We start from the raw sequence: 12,712 nt of genomic DNA, 5'->3' as shown, positions 1-12,712 counted from the left end.
ATTAATAACATTTTCCACAGTGCTCTACAGGAAAACGAACTATGGAATATGCAATTATCTCTATATTGGCGTATTTTAAAGAACCATAACATCTAGTAACACCTGTTACACATCGTTGCAATGTATGCAATTAAATAATATTCCAAAGTTGTCTGATGATATCACTATAATTCATTAATATTATCCAATTTTACAAAGACACACATTTTTCAATCTTTCAGCTGACAGAGGATGCCACTATTTCTGCATTTTATAATAATTTTATTTCAAAAGGTTTATTTCATATCTGTGCTGTAGTTACAATTTAAAGATTTTTTTTTGACATTTACTTTAGTAAAAGTGCAGTACATTCTATGAGCTATTAATAATCGTACGGCTTGTATCTTGGTGAGAAATCAAACTCATTCCCTGGTATCAAAGTGAGCTTGTGACTGTCATACAGCAGGCATCCTTAATTACATGTATAATGCATTTTTAGATAGTGTAATTATATATGCAAACACACATTAGTTGTGTGAGATTAGATTAATATTAATTAGCATGGTATCGCTACAAACACACTATTTCTTTGCCCCCTCCTCTCTGCAGACTGAGCTTTAGATTAATACAATACATATTTTCTCCCCTACATCAAAATATGATTCTCTGCTACTCTTTCTAATCCTACTGAAATATATTTTATCTGTATGTATTATTTGTACCCACAGGGGCCTTTGTTGACCTTCTCCTGTCTCTACGCATGGCTTGTTCAATGATGCCGGAGGGAATCATTCCGTGATTTTTATTAGGACTATTGGATCCTTACGTATAGGATATTTAATACTGGTGTCAATAAGAATTGCTTTAGTAGTAGATAAGTAAGTGTAATGTGCATATGTATACCTATTACATATGTGTATAATAATACACAAAAAAACAGATTGTCATACATAATTGATACCAAAGTCTTGATTGTACCCAAATTTATCTTTACTAACAGATCACCCTTCATATTTTTATTTACGAATATATGTTGTCATAATTTATTCAACCAGGCTCTAGGAAAATATCAATCCTTAGCTTGGGGTTCAGACCCAATACGTCACATTTTTCATTCTTTATTCATGCCACCTGGGTCCTCCAAGAGCTACCGCAGCAACCTGTTAACGCTGCCTGATTATCACAACCAATCCAGTGCTTCACCATAGGCCCTAGGGAATGTATTATTAGTGGCTAGATGGTACTACATTGAGTAAGGAGGGGTACAGGGAAGGTATGTTATGCTTTCCTGAGGGTGTCTGCAGCATCTGTGTATGCCTGTTTGTAGTGTTGGTTAGTTCCATAGAGCAGGTGACTTATTATGCTGCAGGGCGCCCAAGCTTATTTTGTACTTGAGGTACACCTGATAGGTGTCTATATGTGAGCACTATGTGTAGTGTAGAGCTGTCATGCATATGGTTAGGGTACAGACGTGTATCCAGTGAATTAAGTTAAAGTGGAGGTGAAGAGAAACACAATAAAGGAACTTATAAAACATTTGGAAAACAATCAGTTAACGCTGAAGAAATTGTGATGTTCAGGTGAGTCTCGGTGTGTCAGGAGTCGTATATCTCCAGAAATCATTTCGCCTCTCCAAATGTCAGGCCTGTCGTTCAGGTGATAGCCTTATGAGGTGGCGCGTTTGCTGGGTCTAAGCAGGTCAAGTTGGTCCAGATTACCCTGGGGGCTGCAAGGAAGACCATCGCTTGCAGATGCCTCTCCTGGTATGTTCCGGCCTTGCGGTGGATCCCTTGGGATGTAAATAGAAGGGCTCTTGGCGTGCCCCATCTGTATGCAATGTTGTTTGCTCGCAGGGTATGCAGTAGAGGTCTCAGGGATTGTCTCCAGAGCAAGGTGTTTCTGGTGAGGTCAGGGAACAGCTGTAGAGTGGTACCATCAAAGGTAATCAGTGTTTTGACCCTCACTGCTGCCTGGAACTGGGCATTCTCCTTCAGCCACTGAAAGCTGACAATGAGGTCTTGTGTGGCACCAGGTGGTGCACTAGACGGTTTAGGTATCCTGAACATGCCATCTAGTCTCACCATTTTGGCTTGTTTTGGTGGCAGACAGGCCGCCATAAGCCGTCTAATGAAGTGAGATAAGTCGTCAATACCCATGGACTCGGGTATACCCCAGAACTTTAGGTTGTATTTACATCTCTGTTCCTCCAGCTCCTCCACTGTTTGTATTGTATTGTGTATGTGTTGTTGCTGTAATTCTTCCAGCTTTCTTTCTACCGTAGTTAGCCTAGTTTCGTGGTCAGTAGTGGAGGCCTCTAATATGGCAACCCTTTTTGCCACGCTTCCATGGCTTCTTTGATGCGGGCTATATCTGCTTGAGTTTGATTTGAATTAATGAATAACCCTGATTATCACTTACTTGGTTCTACGTAATAGAAATAAACACATATATAAACATATAAATACATACACAAAAAAAAGCATACACATATATGGAAAAAATAGAATGCATTTACTTTTTATATTAAAACTACATACACAGCATAAAACTAACACTATATTTAAAGAAATAAAATACCTTTGTTTTCTTTGAATGGCCTGAAATAAACATCTACATAAAAATGTATGCTATGAAAAATGATGTGATAAAAATTAAAAGGTTTGCACCTTCTTTTACATTTTGCATTTGAAAAATATCAAGGCATGTGAATTAAAAATGGTTAAGGCTTTGACCTTCGATATTATATGTCATTTTTTTTTCTTACAGCTCATTAACAGATTGCATTTGACTAGGTCTTAATTATCAATGCTGCAGATCAACTTGTCTTTGAACAATAAGTCACCTGAATGTATTGATTAGATGTTAAAACAGAGTCCTCATTAGAGCAAATGCCTTTCCCCTTTGTTAGTTACATTCTAAAATGTAAGTGCGTATTTATTTTGTTGGGGTTTTCCCCCCATTTTCTTCATCTTTGCATATGTGTTTTTCTAGATACTGGCAAACAAACTATTTAAAGTACATGAGGGATAACTATGGTATTCATGTTTTAGGCTAAACCTATATTTCTTTTCATGAAAACAAAATCAAGAATGTATTCAGGAAAGAAAACAAAAATCAATATAATCAGTTATTGCAAAAATAAACAGTATATTTTAATTAACTGCTTCAGCCTCTGAAATGTGCAAATGCTAATTATTCTAATGAGCAATTTGTTTTTCTTTTCTAAAAGTGTGTCATTTTCCCAACGCAGTTTTCTAACCACTATCTCACTAGTATCTAACAACTTCACTGCCAAGTTATGTTTGTTTAAAATTTTAAAATAACAAAATATAACATTCATTTAAAATATTGAATGCATAGTTATGCGTAGTTAGCAAATAAACATAGGAGAATACTGCACTGCATGTACTGATTCTTGTTCAGGAATAACTGTATAGCATAAGCTCTTCCTTGAGAAAGTCCAGGGAGGCAAAACCGGTCGGCATTGAGGAGCCATCCAAATTTGTAACTCTCCAGTTTGTCAGTTTCCATTTTAGGATTTTTGTTTCTATTCCGTCCCCCCGTCCCCACCAAAGGGATCCAGACCCAGCACAGGAGGGTGAACAGAGGACTGAATCTGTTTCCAATACTACAGGTCATTTAGACCCTGTGATATGCTTTACTGACCACTTTTAGTGGTACCATGTTTGTGAGTGCAGTATTTTTTCCTTATCTTACTGTTATTGTTACAACTATACTATGTTATTTTTTTATGTGTGTAATGTTATTTTAAGAGATTAAAGAAATGGAAGAATTGAACTTTAACATGTATATGTGGATTCTGGAACAACATATGGAAAAGTAAATAGGTATAATTATTGCATTACTCACATCCTAATTGCACATGTACCTCTTTTACACCACACCATTGTTTGCTTCTTTGGTTTTATATAAATGAAATATTGCAATTATGTATATTTGCACAAGTTAAATCAAAATATACAAATATATAGCCTGTAATTGTGGGAGGGAATACCTGGCTATAAAAACTTAGGCCGGCCCACTCCATGACAGGACTGACACTGTTGGGTTCATTCAGAACCTCGGACTTACGGTTCCATTCCACTCACCAAGACTTTGCTCCCACACTGATCAGGACAAGTTCTCCCTGCTATAGTACACGATACCTGTCCGTATACAGCATACTAGCCCATCTACCGGTATTACCTCACTCCGGCTAGGCCTCTCCTTGGTCCACCAGCGAGGCTTTCAGGTCTCCAGCTCTCCGAGGCCGCATCTTCACCACCGGCACAGCCAGCTCCGTTATCCCGCTAATGGATCTGAACCGCCAAACTCTCACCCCCCCCCATGACTTCTGGGTTACAGCTCTTTGGGACCTGTTTGTATACACGAACCGTGAGTTTGCCTGAAAGGGTTCCCATTCATACGGCATTCGTGCCAAACACTCAGCATTTACTCATATGAATTTGTTCATTCAGGACCATTTGTACCACGCATAAGTTCTGTACACTGTTCGGCAAGCCAGTCGTTCGACAGTTTCATACGAACAAGTCACTCTAGGCAGCAAATCACAATGCTGGCGATTGCTCACCTACAACCCCTGTCGGCCAAAGCACATTATGTCAGTGTTTATAATACTACTCTTTATGAACTGTTGTATTTCCCTGTATTCTTTTGTTTAAATAAGGCATATTTTATTCATATTATGATTTCTGTTGTCAGGTTACTGTTAATATTGGTAATACGTTAGTAATAATGTATAAACATTGGACATATAAAGTAGTTAAATCCTGGTTAGACATGAGAATACTATTTTATCCATTTGATTTGTTATGTTATACAGTATAAAGTTTACATCTTAAGTTCTCTGGAAATTACCTAAACTCTGCAATTACCTGTCCCCCATGCTTATCAAAAAACGTATAACTCCTAGCAGTCTCAATAGACTGCCTTAAGTTTACCAAAATACCCACAGGTGAGTTTTCACTAACAATACCTAATTTTCCACATTTTTCTTTTTAGGTTCTCAAGTATTCATCCTTGTCTATAAAGAACCTTAACTATTTCATAAAGCTAGGTATGTGTCCATTTTTACACCCTATTCCCATCCCCCGTAGGCTAGGATTGGTCAACTGGCTTTTTGTTACTAGAATTCGTCCCTAGCTTACTGTAATTAATCTACTTCCGTGATGCCAACACCCATACTTATCGGTGGTATACACCCCTCAGTCCAACGCATTGTTATAGCTTCACATTAAGCACTGTCAGTTATTAGTTAGGGCCTCACCAAGTCACGCCTAATTATATTGTGTCTTGTTACAGTCACCGAGAGGCCAACATTCCCTCCACATCATTCAGTGGCCCCCGTCCACTCGGCCATCCTCATAGATAGAGTCTCTCTCTCTTGCCACTTGGCACTAGCAGGGCTTCATCTTCCTTGTAGGCCAGATAATTTTTCGCCTTAGGCTTAGCTAGAGCAAATTGACACAGGCAATCGTTTACAACTAAAGTCCTTATCTAAACCCTTGTTTACGTTCTTAGTATGTCTCAAACCCCAGAACAAGACGAGGAACTTGCTATACCTGAAACCCCAACCAGACCTTCCACCCCAGCCGATTCAAGCACCCTTACTGAGAATCTGGAAGCATCCAGCCCGTATTTCCTGCAGTCCCTAGGCTCGCAGAGTTACAGCGTATGGGGGTCCCTTTCCTAGCTACAGCTTGCAAGGCTGAACTCTGTACTCCCCAGCCAGGAATTGTCCTTCAACCCGACAATTATACAGAAATCAAGTGTTTAATGTTGTCTTCTTGCCTCTATTAATACTATCAGTGTTAGGCATGAGAAATTGGAATCTCCTCAGCCATCGACAGCTGTCCCGCCCATAGAGACCCCTATGCCGGTTCCCTCTCATGGTAATGACACCACCACAAACCCAATACCGAGCACTTCCATTCAAATCATCACGCCCGCTTACTTCATGCCCCTGACCATTCACAAAGACATCTTGGAAGGCAAGGACATAAATTTAGTTTTATTGCTTATTGCCTCAAGACGTAGTTGAGAACAAGGCATACTGCTATGGTAATCTTTCGGTTATTTTGAAAGCAAGAGGCCCCAGACTCAACTGAAAACTTACCATACCTGAATTTGTCCATGCCTTTGGCCTTTATCGTGACGTAATCTGCTTCTTTTCCCCTCATCGTAGAGAAGAGATGGATTTGTACAAGCATAAGTTGGTGGACCTAGGGCACAAGTACGGTGGTTTCTCATTTTATGACTATCACAAATCTTTTTCAGCAAAAGCAGCGGCATCTCTCACCCAATTTAATACCCACACTGACTGGAGTAGGCTTGATACAGAATTGTTCTTTTTCCATTTTGGAGAAGGTACTGTAAGAATGTGATATGCAAAACTGCAATATTGTATATAACGTTCTGTGTATGTGACTGGTTTCACAAGTTGGGGTAATCTGCTTGATAACAGTGTGATAAGGATCAAAGCTTTCAGTTGCATTTTACAACACCCAGCTAAAACAAAAGCTTACATCCCTCCAGCAGTTCTCCTGCCAACCAGTTTTCCATGCATGTTCTCAGAAGATCAGAGTAATGAATATCTAGGTGTAACCATGGAAGTATGTGTTTTCCCAAGCCATCCTGTCTAATCTACCCAAAAACCAACCCTAACTGGTCACTTTTTACAGTGTTGTAGTGTAACTGGAGGGAAGAGATCAAAGGGAAAGATTTATGTAAAGACAGAACTCTCTGGAAAAAGGAGGCTGGATAAACCACTTTTTGGGAGGTGAAAGGGAATTGTAGTTAATGACTGCAAGAATCCTCTCTCTGTTTGTCTCTTTTGGAGAGGACAGCGCAGCCAGCACAGGTGACTGTCCCAGACTACCCAAGATGATGGCGCAAGGGGAGATCTTCATTTAATTGTCTAAGTATTGGCCTTTTACTATGTATCTTTTGATTATGTACTGGATATGGTTATAATGGGTAATGTGTATATCCTTCTATCCTAAATCAATATTAACAATACATTTTATTATACACTTGTGTTTGTGTCTTATTTGTCACACATTCCCTAAAAGAATATCCTTGTAAGAGGGTCATAATTTCTTACAGTACAGCAAATCGAAAGTTGGTGGAAGGTTTTCTGGCTAAGGACACATGTACCAGGGTGGACCTACAATCCTTACTGAGCACTCTGAACTTCGCCATGATAATTATTCCACAGGGCCGTGCCTTTATTTCCAGATTGCTGTGCCTTCTTCCTCTTCTCAATACTGACAAAAGTACTGTAACCATAGATGCACACGCTAAGGCTGACCTATGTATATGGCTTAGATTTCTTTCACGATAGAATGGGAAAGCGATGTTCCTTCCACCCATCTCTGATTCTTCCCCAGTCATATGGATCGATGCTGCAGCTCATACAGGGTTCGCAGCTATTTTTGGTGACTCCTGGTTAAGAGATTCTTGGCCAATCGAGACACGTGGTCTATCCTCATTCCACACCACATCTGCCCTATTTGAAATTTACCAGATAGTGGCAGCCTCCAAAGTATGGGGGTACCTATGGCAAAGGAAAGCAGTGAAATGCTTCTCTGATGATAAAGCAGCATGTGACATTATAAATAAGGGCAAATCCTCATTACTTACCATCATGAGACTAATTTGACGACTGACATGGTAAGCGGCTACACTGTATTTTCACATCACTTGTATACACATCCCAGGACACATCAAAACAGCCTCTGATGCGCAGGTTTTCTTCAGAGCCCATCCAGCAGCCAACATCTGTCCAGTCAGCACTCCCTCATATCAAGACCTAATCTTGGACCAGAGTGCCTCTTGGCGTGCAGCAGATATCTGGCCAGCTCGGCCCTCACTACCAACACATCATGGGCTTACAATAGAGCGTGCACTCTCTACACTAAATTAACTTTACATTACCAGATTAGCGACACTCACTCCCTCGAATCCATAGTGGCGTTTATCTCCTTTTGCCACCTTAAACTTCAAATTATCATTAAACACCATAAAACTATACCTCACAGGAATACAACATCACATCCTAAGTGCCTATCCTAGTGCAAACCAGTTAAAAATATTCTGAAGGGATAAAAAGCTTGGACAAACCCACAACCACTACCAGACTTCCTGTTGATGGGCCTACGTTTTGGTCACTTTGAGACATTCTAGAAACTAATCCCTTTGAAACCAGCACTAATCTGGTTACTGAAACATCAGCATATCTAGCCTACGAATTCACTACCAATTACAGCACGTCCAACCAATTGCACTTGAGAATTATGAGTCTACAAAAAGATTCAGACCATTACATTCTTACCATTGATCACACCAAAACAAATTAGTTAGGCCATTTTACCAAAGTATGCTATTACACCACTGGTAATCACTGGTGTCTAGTTAAATTACTGGACACCTATTGGGCCCTCTTTTATTTCATGGCTACCCCATACATCGGTTCCGGCCGTCACACACCACAAACGAGTGGTGCTTACGTCTAATGATATATTATTGTATTCATTATTATGGCTTATGTCTCAGACTACATATTTCATATATATATATATATATATATATATATATATATATATATATATATATATATATATACACACACACACACACACATACATACATACATCATACATATATATATATATATATATATATATATATATATATATATATATACACATATACATGAAATATGATTTAACTTGTGCAAATATACATAAGTATATATATTTTTATTCACCTCTCTGGGGTTGGTTATGTTCCTCATTCTGGGAATAGCTTATCTGTTCCTAAAACTGGAAAGTGATCTCGAATGTCCCACCTGGAACCTGTTGAAGTCACTCCCCCAACTTGGGGGTCACAGCCCCAAGTGCTCCTGTCACAACTACAACTGCCTTCATATTCATCTGCCTTCCTAGCTCTTCTTTTAGTCCTTGGTATTTGCTAATCTTCTCCCAATGCTTTCCTATGAGATCTCAATGGTCTCAGCCAAGGAAGTGGAATGGCAGCACAGAGACCAGACTGCAATGGAGAAAAGGTAAGTAAACAACATTTTTTACTCCCTAGAGGTGGGGGTCAGAGTCCTACCAGGGATAAACAGACCAGGGCTTAGTGGCTACCAGGGTACAAATTATTCCTAACGTAATATATATATATATATATATATATATATATATATATATATATATATATATATATATATATGAATAGTTGAATGTTCCTGTCCCAATCTAAAAACAGGCTAGTGAAAAAAAAGAGAATAGCAAAACAGTAATTCAAAAATATGTAAACAAATTCAAAAATATGCTGCATGGTGACCTTGTATCCTGAGGGATATTCTTGTTACATGGTATAAAAGCATGTGGATGCCCATACACAATCCCCAACCAGCAGTCTTTGTGAAAATCAGTAATAAAACTTGTTTTTCCACTGCAACTGTTACTACTAAAGACTGTGGCTCATTTTCTTTAGTGAGATGCTTTTTTCATAAGGATTATTGCCAAATGTTTTATTTTTTATTCTTCTCTGAAATGCCAAGAAAGCTTGGGAAATGAGCATAAGGAATCTATACTGCCACTTGGCTATTATAATATTAAAGTCACAAACAACCACACATAGTGCTTAGGAACATTGGGAATTAATAAGTAATGAAATTTGTGCTGATATATCTGTCTGGCTAAAACTACAACATTTTTGCTAATTGGAAAAACAATCATATCCCCTAATGTTAAACATATTGTATTATTAGGATTTGCAAGTATTTAGGTTTGGTGTCCAACTGACAGAGCGACCACCCCATCAAACCATAGATGGTGATTTACACAAATATTATCAAGACTTCCGGGCACATTGCACGGATACTACACAATCACTAACGAAGAAAAAAAAAAGATCAATAGCAAATACTTATTATAAACAAAAAGGTTGTGAATCTTTGTATCTCCCAGCATGATGCTGTCACATTTTATATGGAAGAATAGAGGTGCTAAAGAAGACAAACAGTCTATGTGAAGAAGACAGTAAGATAAAGATTGAGTGGATGACACAGGCAGCACAATACAAGGAGAGAAACTCAGACGTATTCAAATAAATCAACGAAAGAAGTAGCGTGCAAAAAGTAGGATACTGTCAACTTCTGATAAACAGTTACAGATAAAATATATGTGGGAAAAGAGAAAGGTATAGAAAATTGAAAAGAAACATTATAACATTATATAGGCAATGTATTCCAAAATAAAGTTCTCCTCCGAATAGCGAGATACATATTTCTTCAAACTATGTGAACAATAATTTTTTTTTTTTTTTCAAATAATTCAAAATCAAGACTTGTATAGTAATACAATGTTCAATACATTTCATAACCATAGAGAAAGAACTGGAGGGGAGTGAGCTCTATGTTCCATTACTTTCTGTACCCTGCTCCTCGGAATAGATTTATAATTCTTCTTCTATCCATAATGTATACATACAGTAGAAGTAATAATCATGATGTCAAGTGCAAGATAGATGCACTATGACCTGGTTTAGATTACATATGCATTTACTCATTTACTTAACTATTTTTCCATTATTATGGTAATGATCTCTGCCTTTCTAATAACCATCAGTAATAAATTCCAAGCCTTTTTACATCTTTAGGATAATCTTAATGACTTGCGTGCTGAATGCGTTTTCTGTTATTTGGTATAAAAATTGGGACCGAGATTTTTGCCAATCGCTTGTGTCTTTTATTCAGATACTAGTATACAGTAGTGCATTAACCACTTTACTAACAACTGAAGGGGTGGTTTTGAAAAACTAAATAAGTATTACATATTTACCTCTATTTAAAGTAGTAACTATTATTACTGATTAGCACTGTTATTGTGGCACCCTATAATGAAGGTAAGGTTCTCTATATGCAATATCTGGTATGTTAATTATTTTTAAAACATGGGCTGTTCATTTGGCACATACAAATAGGTTGCTTTTCAGGAACATTTTGTGTCTGTGTATCTGTATGTGTGTTTGTGTCTGTGTATCCTCATGTTTGTACCAGTATTTGTGTATATACATATGTGTCTGTGTATCTGTGTCTCTGTGTATCTGAATGTGTGTCAGTGTGTGTCTGTACCTGCATGAGTGTCTATGTGTGTATATATGTATCAGTGTGTGTGGCTTTTAAACACCAACACTATACTCACAGACACCCCTGCATTCAAATTTCAACACTACATACAGACACACCCGTACATTCAGTGACAAACTGTCAGGATTACTGTATGATCCAGCACGTAGAACTGCATAGCACGGGTGACAAATAAGTAACGTATTACCCGTCCTTAGAATGGCCGGATTTAACGTACATAGAATAGTCAAAATACTAGCCAAGGTCAGGGAACACAGAAAGGGACGCAACGATGAGGAAAGCCAGGAGTCAGGATACCAGAATATAGAGAAGTCAATAAACAAAGCCAAAGTAAAAAAACAGGTAGAAAACTATAAACAGGAACGCGCTCTCGGACAACCACAAGGGAAACCACGACAGGGCACTGAGCAGGATGAGAACTGGGCCTAAATACCCCTCCTCCCCCTGTGGATTAGGTTGCTGCTCGGCACAACTTTTCCTGTAAATGTCATTAACCACATTTTTATAAGCGGATGAATACGTGACACAAACACTACACATATGCAAATCACTGCTTTCACATACGGCATACAAAAACAAGCTTACATTGAAATACGCAAGCACTGCTCAGTGCTAAATACAACCCTGCAAGGATGGGCAGTTAGTAGATACCGCGCTGTCAAAGCATTTGTGAGAGTTGTATGAAAAATGGCCCTCTCTACTTTAGTTACACATCTTGTTACACCTATTATTCCACAATTAATAGGCTACATTATACTTAAACAGCTATGAACATAAATGTAAAGATTATTTTCTACATATCTTCCTTTTTGCCTAAATTGTGCAATTTAGACACATGATTTTGAACGGTGGGGAGTAGAATCACGTCTTGCAATGTGTACTATTTTCATTACACCTGACAGTTTTACATTTAATATTTTCTACACACCAAGCGTAACTAAAGAAAACTAACTCAGCATTGTTTCACTAATTATTAAAATGCCTAATCTGTATAGAATTTCAATTAATGGGGGGCGGGGCCTGACAGCCAAAATGGCCAGACGCACATTGTGAGAGCTCCTGCAAGAACGGACAAACAAACGCTGATACCGAGCGATCTACAAGCGTCAGCAGGCACCTGGTGCACAGGACAGAACGTAAAATGACAAGAGAAATAAAATGATACCTACCCGACACCGGAGCGCCACGGAAAAGCCCGCAACGGCCATGCGGCCTAAATCAGAGCAAAGCCTGAGACCCGGGGGAGGCGGCCGCTCTCACGTCATGGGACAAACTCACGAACACGACCGCCACACAGCCCTATTACCCCCCTCTGGACCGGCGGGGGACATCCTGGTCCTCGCTGGGGCCAAACTCCCCGGATATAATGCCAGCCCAACTGCCAAACACCTCGGCCAAACGGAGATACCAGGGCCCAGCCAAGATGGCGGCACAGGCACGTCTCAGAACAAAGCATGTAATCACTAAGCCACCCAAACTCACGCTGGAGTTTATTGAACGGCTATGCGCTTACCTCTGGAGGAAGCTCAATGCTCAAAGTCATATTTACAGGCTGGC

The sequence above is a fragment of the Pelobates fuscus genome, chromosome 3, assembly GCF_036172605.1.
Source record: "Pelobates fuscus isolate aPelFus1 chromosome 3, aPelFus1.pri, whole genome shotgun sequence".
Lineage (NCBI taxonomy): Eukaryota > Metazoa > Chordata > Amphibia > Anura > Pelobatidae > Pelobates > Pelobates fuscus.
This window is presented reverse-complemented; position numbering follows the sequence as displayed.